The sequence below is a fragment of the Theropithecus gelada genome, chromosome X (genome assembly GCF_003255815.1).
Source record: "Theropithecus gelada isolate Dixy chromosome X, Tgel_1.0, whole genome shotgun sequence".
Taxonomy (NCBI): Eukaryota; Metazoa; Chordata; class Mammalia; order Primates; family Cercopithecidae; genus Theropithecus; species Theropithecus gelada.
The window spans coordinates 75,532,388-75,541,412 of record NC_037689.1 but is presented as its reverse complement, the minus strand read 5'-3'; the positions used below and the strand labels follow the sequence as shown (position 1 = coordinate 75,541,412).

At 38.3% G+C, this 9,025-nt stretch overlaps 1 pseudogene across 1 annotated transcript; it reads right to left on the bottom strand.

Moving 5' to 3' along the window:
• Positions 1–7,291: 7,291 nt before the first annotated feature.
• LOC112616065 lies at positions 7,292–8,527 on the bottom strand (annotated as a pseudogene). The gene has a single exon (XR_003117554.1). The product of XR_003117554.1 is annotated as a prohibitin-2 pseudogene (transcript).
• Positions 8,528–9,025: the final 498 nt, after the last annotated feature.

Below are 9,025 nucleotides of genomic sequence, written 5' to 3'. Positions count from 1 at the left end.
AGTTTGACTTTCTCTCTTGCTATTTGAATGTCCTTTATTTGTTTTGTCTGATTTTCCTGGCCAGAACTTCCAATACTATGTTGAATAGGAGTGGTAAGAGAGGTCATTTTTGTCTTGTGCCTATATTCAAGAGAAATGCTTCCAGCTATTCAGCTATTCAGCTATCCAGTATGATGTTGCCTGTTGGCTTGTCATATACAGTTGTTATTATTTTGAGGTACGTTCCTTCAATATTTATTGAGAACTTTTAAACTGAAGGAATGTTGAATGTTTTTTCAAGTCTTTTCTGCATCTGTTGAGATAATCTTTTTTTTTTTTTTTTGGTTTAGCTCTGTTTAATTCATGAATCACATTTATTGATTTGTTTCTGTTGAAACAACCTTGCATTCTGGGGATCAGTCCTACTTAATCGTGATGGATTAGCTTTTTGATGTGCTGCTGGATTTGGTTTGCCAGTGTATCGTTGATGATTTTGCATGAATGTTCGTCCAGCATATTGGCTGAAAGTTTTCTTTTATTGTTGTGTCTCTGTCAGGTTTTTGTATCAGGATGAGTCTGGCCTCATAGAGTGAATTAAGGAGATGTCCCTCCTTTTCAATTTTTGGAATAATTTCTGTAGAGATGGTACCAGGTCTTCTTTGCACATCTGGTAGAATTAGCTGGGAATCCTTCTGGTCCTGGGCTTTTTTTTTTGGTTGGTAGGTTATTTGTTGCTGCCTCAATTTCAGAACTTATTATTGGTCTGTTCGGGGATTCAATTTCTTTCTGTTTCAGTCATGGGATTGTGTATGTGTATTCTGCTTGCTTAAGGCCTGGATTGTAATAGTTTTCCTTAAGCTTAAATCTTAGTTATTTTCTCACTACTTTTCTAATATACGCCGTAACTTCCTCACTATTATTATTGATTGCTTACCATTTTTCTTTAAATTCACTCTCTTTTAAAGCTTAAATATGTATGATATCCATTTTCAACATTATGTTTGTTGGCATCATGGGCTTGATATGCTCAATTTTTTAAAAAATTTTTAAGTACTAAAATTGTCTATGAATTATCTATATTATACATTTCTAACTACACAGTCTGCCTTTTGACGGTATTCTGCAGTCTTGACTCAACTGACTATAGTCTTTATTTATACATATTCAGAAATTTAAAATTTCATTACAATATAGGTACCAGGAATTGTATCAGTGCTACCCAGTGGCAAATGTGTTTTTGGGACAGAGGGGTGAGGGAGCTGGTGATGAGACCAGATGAAGGAGTTTGTGTCTCCTCATCACTTTTCTCCCTACCCATCTTCTGCTATGCCAATTTAACAATTTTCTTCCTTCAAAACTCAGTCATCTACTATATGCATGGTAAAAAATCCTTGAAAAGTTTACAGAATTTTACCTTTTGCTCTTGAATATATCAGATTGGAATATGATAGAAGCATAATGCAAGCAGCATTAAAAAAGCAAAATGAATTCTCTTCTCACTGTTGACATGGAACTTAAGTTGTTTTAGCTTCACCGCCCAAATGACTTGGTCTGTGGAAGCTACTTTTGGCTTGCTATCCCAGCTGAAATAATAATATTCAGAGTACAGTTGAAATTGTTTGAAACTTCAGTATAGCTGAATCTCTAAAGCCTATAGTCCAGGTGATTAACTTTTAATTGGCCTAAGGACTTTACCCTGATCCTTCAAAACCTTTCAGTAGCTATCTCTTCTATCTTTCTTACAGTGATCATTGAACCTTTTGGTTCTCCATCTCCTGGGTCAAGAAATGGCAAAGGAGATAATGGTATTGTTATCACTCTAAAGGTTTAAGTTGCAAAAGCACTTTCATCTCCAAAAAAATGTTTGTTTCTTCTTAGGCATTGTGTCCACAGATCAGAGTTTCTTGGGTAAAGTTGTATGGGTCAACTTACGAAATTTTCTTTAATCATGTCAAAGGGCCTAGAGTTTGTTGGCCCATGCTTAATTCTTCTCCTTATAAACCCAAACAAAAATACACTCTTCACTGAATCACCAGCATGAGTATTCACTAGTCTTGAATTACTATTATAAAGAATAATTCATAATTTAAAGTAAGATTTAAAGAAGCATGAAGGTTTTGGTTTTTAAAAATGACATATAGTGGCTTCCTCAAAAAACTGTTGAGACAGTTTAGAGTTATCATTATAAACCAAGGACATTCTCACAATGCACAGACAAGGTGAAGTTTATGCTTAATTAGAAAGCTGTCACTGGAGCTCAAGGGTCACTTAATGTCACCTCCTGGATCATGGGTTGACATAATATGACATGTACATGTGATGTCATAACTTAGAGGAGACCTTAGGAAAAAACACAATCAAAGGTCTTTGATATGGTTTGGCTCTGTGTCCCCACCCAAATCTCATCTCAAATTGTAATCCCCATAATCTTCATGTGTCGAAGGAGAGACCTGGTGGGAGGTGATGGATCACGAGGGCACTTTCCCCTATGTTGTTCTTATAATAGTGAGTGAGCTCTCATGAGATCTGATGGTTTTATAAGTTGTGGTTTCCACTCTCTCTCTCCCCCTCTCTCTCTGTCTCTTTCTCTTGCCTGCTGCCATGTGAGAAGTGCCTGCTTCCTCTTCTGCCATGATTGTAAGTTTCCTGAGGCTTCCCCTGCCATGTGGAACTGTGAGTCCCGTTTTCCTTTATAAATTACCCAGTCTTGTGTAGTATTCTTATAGCAGTGTAAAAACTAACCTATGCTGTCTTTATGCATTTAAATAGCTCTAGAAAACCGAGCAGTGGATCTAGAGATATCAGTTATATAGATTAGTAGTTTTCAATGTATATCAGAATAACCTGAAGGATTTAATAAAAAAGAAATGTACGGGCTCCAGATCCAGAGATTCTGACTCTGTATGTGTAGTATGGGACCTAAGAATTTGCATATCTAAAAGTTCTCAAGTGTTCCTGATGCTGTTGTTCTGAGGGACCACACTTTGAGAAACATTGGATTAGAGTCACCTGTGGTAAAGAAGTTCCATGGTATTTAGATGAAATAACATTGGCATTTCCATAAGCTATAAATTAAAACGCAAGAGTCACAGAAAAAGGGAGAGACAAACACTTATTGAACATCTATTGTGTAGGATGCACTTGCTAGATGTTTTACACGGATATCTTATTCAATTTCATTATTGCTTCATTATCCCCATTTTTCAGATTAAAAAAATGGAACTCAGCAAGTTAACTAACGTTCCCAAGGTCACAAAGCTATCAGGTGGCAGAGGTGAAATTCAAACCCAGGTCTGTCTAGGTTGAAAACTTATAGTTTCTCTTCTAGATAACTTTGCTAATACTATTATTTTTAAACATATATATATATATATATATATATATATGTATATATATATTTGCTTCAAGATGTATTATTATATAGTATAAGTGAAGTGAAGTGAATGCTAGGACAATAAGGCTCCGGTCCTGACTCTTCCACCAATTTTATTTATTGGTCCACCAGTTTATGCACCCATTCATCACTCATCCATCCATCCATCCATCCATCCATCCATCCGTCAATCAATTAATTGATCCATTTGTTCATTCTTGAAAACATTCTTGAACATTCATAGCGCTTTAGCCTCCCATATGTGCAAATATTTTCTCTTCTTTAGGCCTCTCTTCCATCATAAGCGCAATGAGAAGGTTTGACTTGATGATTTTTAAGGTTTATTTTATTCATTCATATTTATTTATTTATTTATTTATGAGACAGGGTCTTGCTCTGTCAGCCAGGCTGGAGTGTAGTGGTACAATCATAACTCACTGCATCATCAAATTCCTAGGCTCAAACAATCCTCCTACCTCAGCCTCCTGAGTAGCTGGGACTGTAACACCACCATGACTGGCTGAATTTTTTCTTTTGTAGAGATAGGGCCTCACTGTGTTGCCAGGGTTGGTCTTGAACTCTTGGCCTCAAGCAATTCCCCAACCTTGGCCTCCCAAAGTGTTGAGATTACAGTCATGAGCCACCGTGCCAGACCATTTTCATTCTTGAAAACCAAACAATATTCAGAGCTGCTCTTTCTTTAGCAATAAAAATATTACAAAGCTTTTCAGGCAAATAAAGTAAGTTATCTCTCATAAGAATGAATTCAGAGGAAAATCCCTATGTAGTTATGGAGGAGAATTATTTGTATATGAAAACACATCTCTCTGTTAGTACCGCAAAAATATTTCATTACTTAAAATTAGGACATAGTAGAAGACTATGGTGGTTATAGCAAAGTTATATTGAATATTTCACAAAAATATGAATAAACAATTTACAGTAAGCATAATTTACTAGATTCTAGCAACTTCAAGAGTACTTAAGCCTCAAGGGCCTTATATTTAAGAAATGGTTAGAGTCGAATAGAGAACTTATGATCATCTAGCACTTAAAAAAGTTTGAATTTTCAAGTTCTTAAGATTAATATTCACTTCATCCTTTATGAAGATAACTTTTTATTTGATCTGTAATAAAATCTCCTTTGTGAACAAAACGTCAAATTACTACTTGACCCAACTATCTGATTACAGGGCATATACCCAAAGGAAAATAAATCATTTTACCAAAAAGACACTTGCATTTTCATGTTTATTGCAGTGCCATTCACAATAGCAAAGAATTGGAGTCAGCACAGGTGTCTGTCAATGGTGGATTGGATAAAGAAAATGCAGTACATATACACCATGGAGTACTATGCAACCATAAAAAGAATGAAATAATGTCTTTTGCAGCAACATGGAAGCTGGAGGAAATTACCCTAAGCAAATTATAGCAGAAACATAAAACCGAATACCCCATGTTCTCATTGATGAGTGGGAGCTAAACATTGGGTATATACAGACATAAACATTGGAACAAGAGACACTCAGGACTCTAAAAGGGGGGAGTGAGGGAGGGTAACAAGGGTTGAAAAACTACTTATTAGTTACTATATGCAGCATTTGGGTGACAGGTTCAATTGAAGCCCAAACCTCAGCATCATACAATACACCCATGTAACAAACATGCACATGTACTCCCTGAATCCAAAACAAACAAGTTTTAAAAATAAAAAATAATAAAAATCTCTTATGCTCAAATATCTTTCTTTCTGCTTTATGCACTTTAAGAAAACTCTAGGCTGGGCACGGTGGCTCACGCCTGTAATCCCAGCCCTTTGGGAGGCCAAGGAGGGCAGATCACGAGGTCAGGAGATTGAGACCATCTTGGCTAACACAGTGAAACCCTGTCCCTAATACAAAAAATTAGCTGGGTGTGGTGGCAGGTGCCTGAAGTTCCAGCTACTTGGGAGGCTGAGGCAGGAGAATGGCATGAACACGGGAGGCGGAGCTTGCAGTGAGTGGAGATACAGTCACTGCACTCCAGCCTGGGTGGCAGAGTGAAACTCCATCTCATAAAAACAAACAAACAAACAAACAAGCAAACAAACAAAAAAACTCTGAAGAGGATCACATAGAAAAAAAAAACAAAAAATACAAGCAAACACAATAATACACCACCACCAACAACAACAAAACAGCGTAAATGAAACCATTTGAATGGGGATTGCAAAAAGTCAATGATGGACTTTGCAAGTGAATGCCAGATTTGTTTGGGATTGAGTTACGTCTTAAAATGATCTCATTTCTTATGAATGAGGGGTTAGGTTTGTCAGTGAAATGAATATCAACTTTTATCATATCTATATCTATAGCTGTTGCTATGGAACTTCGAAGGCTTACCAATATAAATTAGCTCAGAATTTAGATCTTTGAACTTTCTTCTATACTTATGAAAGCAAAAATATTTATGAAACCTACAATGCCAATAAGCCAAAAATACCCCTTATTTGAAGCCATTTTTGTATTATGTTTGACACATATTAAGGTGTGAGATTCATTATCTGAGGCATTCCCAGAACTGGAGTGATTTGTGTATGTCTGTGAATTTCATCTCTCTTCTTTTCTAAAAACTCTTTCCCATTCTTGACACTTCCAAAAAAGGTGCAAACTAAATGTGAGATGTTAGAGAAATATATTAATGAGAGAAGAAGAAAGAGCATTGGAGAATAAATTTCAGTTGTTTTTTGATTTTGACGGAAGAGTTGTCACAAAATACACACTATCTAAAGATTCAGAAACTGTTAAGACTCTTGAGAGGTGCCTATGATTTTAACAGAATGTTAACAAGGTATTTCCAGAGAGATGTCGTTGTCATCAATTGATGACATGCCCAGATCTTGTTTGTTTCTTCTTTAAGGAGAAATTCATTTTTGTTTTTCCTTAGGGAATGTATTTCCTTTCCTGAGAAAATGCAGACCCCTGTCACAACAACATGAACTCAGGAAAAATTTTATAGCATTAGAGCTCACTTTTCAATATTCAGAGGAAGCAAAAGGAGAACAAATTTGCATTGACTCTCAAAGGGAAATGTTGACAGCATACTAAATACTTCTTCTGAAATTAAACAGTTGGAGAAACACCATGTCCTTCTATTGGGTCAGTTTTGATAGAAACTATGATTTTCAATAGTTATAGGAGAGTAAAAATGTTGTGCTGCTGATTTTGGAAGAAAATGAATTGAGTTAGCTGTTCAATGGACAACAGATAACTTTGGATAGTGCTTTTCTTTGCCTTTGCTCATAGTTATCACCATATTTTACTCTGAGTTCTCAATATAGTAAAATAAAGTAGGATTATCTTATAAGCAGAATAATGAGCCTCTTTATACTTTAACTTGTTATGATTAAAAGTTGCTGCAATTATAAAACTGAAAGAACTCCCTATAGCCAAGTGCCTTGACATAGGTTGGAAATAAAATGATGGATTTTGCCAAATATGTGGGATTTAGACTACAACTCACTAATGCTAGACCTACTATTGATTTTTGGCTACGTCTTAAGTAACAGGATTAACCTCATATTTTTTGCTTTCATTTAGGTTTTTAACCTCCTTTTATTCAAGTCTTTATTTGTGCAATGAGACAACAGGCTGAGACTATATGGTTTGGGTGGGCCGTTTCAACTAGGTTCAGAAGTTTGTACTCATAAAGGCATGCTCAAATTTGTCCATAAAGTTTCATAATTATTTTTACTAATGGTAAATGAAAACATCCCATGTTAAATTTGGTTTCCTTCCACGGATGTTAGCGTGGATGTCTGGATTTTAAAAAGTAGATTATTAAACTGACCATAAAGCCTCAGTTTAAAATTCAACATGGTGTGGTGGAAAGGACGTTCAACCTTAAGCAAATCCTCTAATTTTTCTGGGCCATAGTTTTCTAATTTTTTCTTTTTTTTTTTCAGGTTAAGTAGTAAAAATTTATTGGGAATTCCTGGGTTGGTGATTATCTCCTTCCAGCCTTGAGGGAGGGAACAACACTGTAGGAAATCACTGAGAAGTCACACAATAGTCCCAACAACCCCAGTTAACACAGGGAGGAGGAAAGTAATTCCCCAGAAAAGGGGCTGGTCTTCAGTCTTTCTTAATCAAAGAAGGGTTCAGGGGACCGATGTGGGGGACCATCGCATGATACTGGGGTGGGGTAGGGCTGTGCTGGACCCCTGGCTAGCTACTCAAAAACTGGAGAAGCAGATCCACTTCCTCTGGGGATGGAGTTCTTGGTGACTAGGCTCATTTCTTACCCTTGATGAGGCTGTCACTTCCTCTGGTGAAACTTTCATCCTGTAGGTTCAGCGTGAGGTTGTCAGCCATGAGATAAATACGGTTCTATGATGTGGCGATCGTCTTGGAGATATTCTGGGCTGCTTGGATCTTGTGAAGTTTGATGTAGCCAGGGTTCTTGCTCAGTGCTTCTCCAAGCATCTTGGCAGCCTCGGCCTCGCCCTCGGCCTGCACAGTCTTCTGCCGCTGTTCCTGCTTCGCTTTTTCTACCAAGAATTGGGCCCGCTGGACCTCCTGCTGGGCCACTTGTTTGGCTTCTACAGCAGCTGTGTACTCTCGGCTAAAGCTCAGCTCTGTGATGGCTACTTCATCCAGGATGAGGCTGAAGTCCTTGGCCCTCTCTGTCAGCTCCCGGCGGATCAACAGGGATACCTGGGCCTGCTGGGTGATCAGCTGTGAGGCATTGAACTTGACCACCACACTCTTGAGCACCTCGTTGACAATGGACGGCAGCACTCGTTCCTCGTAGTCCAGCCCTAGGCACTGGTACATGCTAGGAAGCTCTTGAGCATTGGGGTTGAGACAGCACTCTCAGGGAGATATTCACCATTTGTAGGTCTTTGGAGCCTGCAGGGGAGGAGATTTTTCGAGGTCTGGCCCGAATGTCGTAGATAATGGGGTACTGCAACCAGGGGATCCTGAAGTGAAGGCCCTCGGCCAGGATAGTGTCCTGCTGCACTCCACAGATCCGATTGAAGAAGATGGCTCTATGCCCGCCTTCCACAGTGAACACGGATTCGCGGACACCGTATGCCACCGCGCCGGCCCCCAGCAACAGCTTCAATGCCGTGCCCATGCCCCGGGGCCCCGCGGACAGCCGTCCCGGCAAGTCCTTCAAGTTCTGGGCCATGCCTGATCTTGAGGCCGGCAGCACCGGAGGTCAGAAGTGGGTGCCGGCCCGCCTCTACCCCGCTCCAGCTTAGGTACTGCCTCTAATTTTTTCAAACACAGTAGAAACACCTCCCCAGCATCCCCCAGGGATGTTGTAAGGAACAAATGAGAGAAAACGGAAATACATTTTATAAATTAGAAATTCTATTTAAGTGTAACATATTATTTACACCATAACATTTCAAATTGTAAAAAAGTATTTTAGTTGAAGAAGTCTGTGACACAGAAAGGTTAAAGAATTTAACAAAATAACTCAGCTAGTAAGTTGGAGAGCCAGGACTAGAACCCAACTTATTTGATACTTATACTAACGCTCTAAGAATCCAGAGTTTCATGTAAGATAATGGCCTCCAGTTCCATTCATGTTGCTGCATAAAACATTATTTTATGCTTTTTAATGGCTGAATAGTATTCCATTGTGTGCATCAACTATTTTCTTTATCCATTCATTTATTGA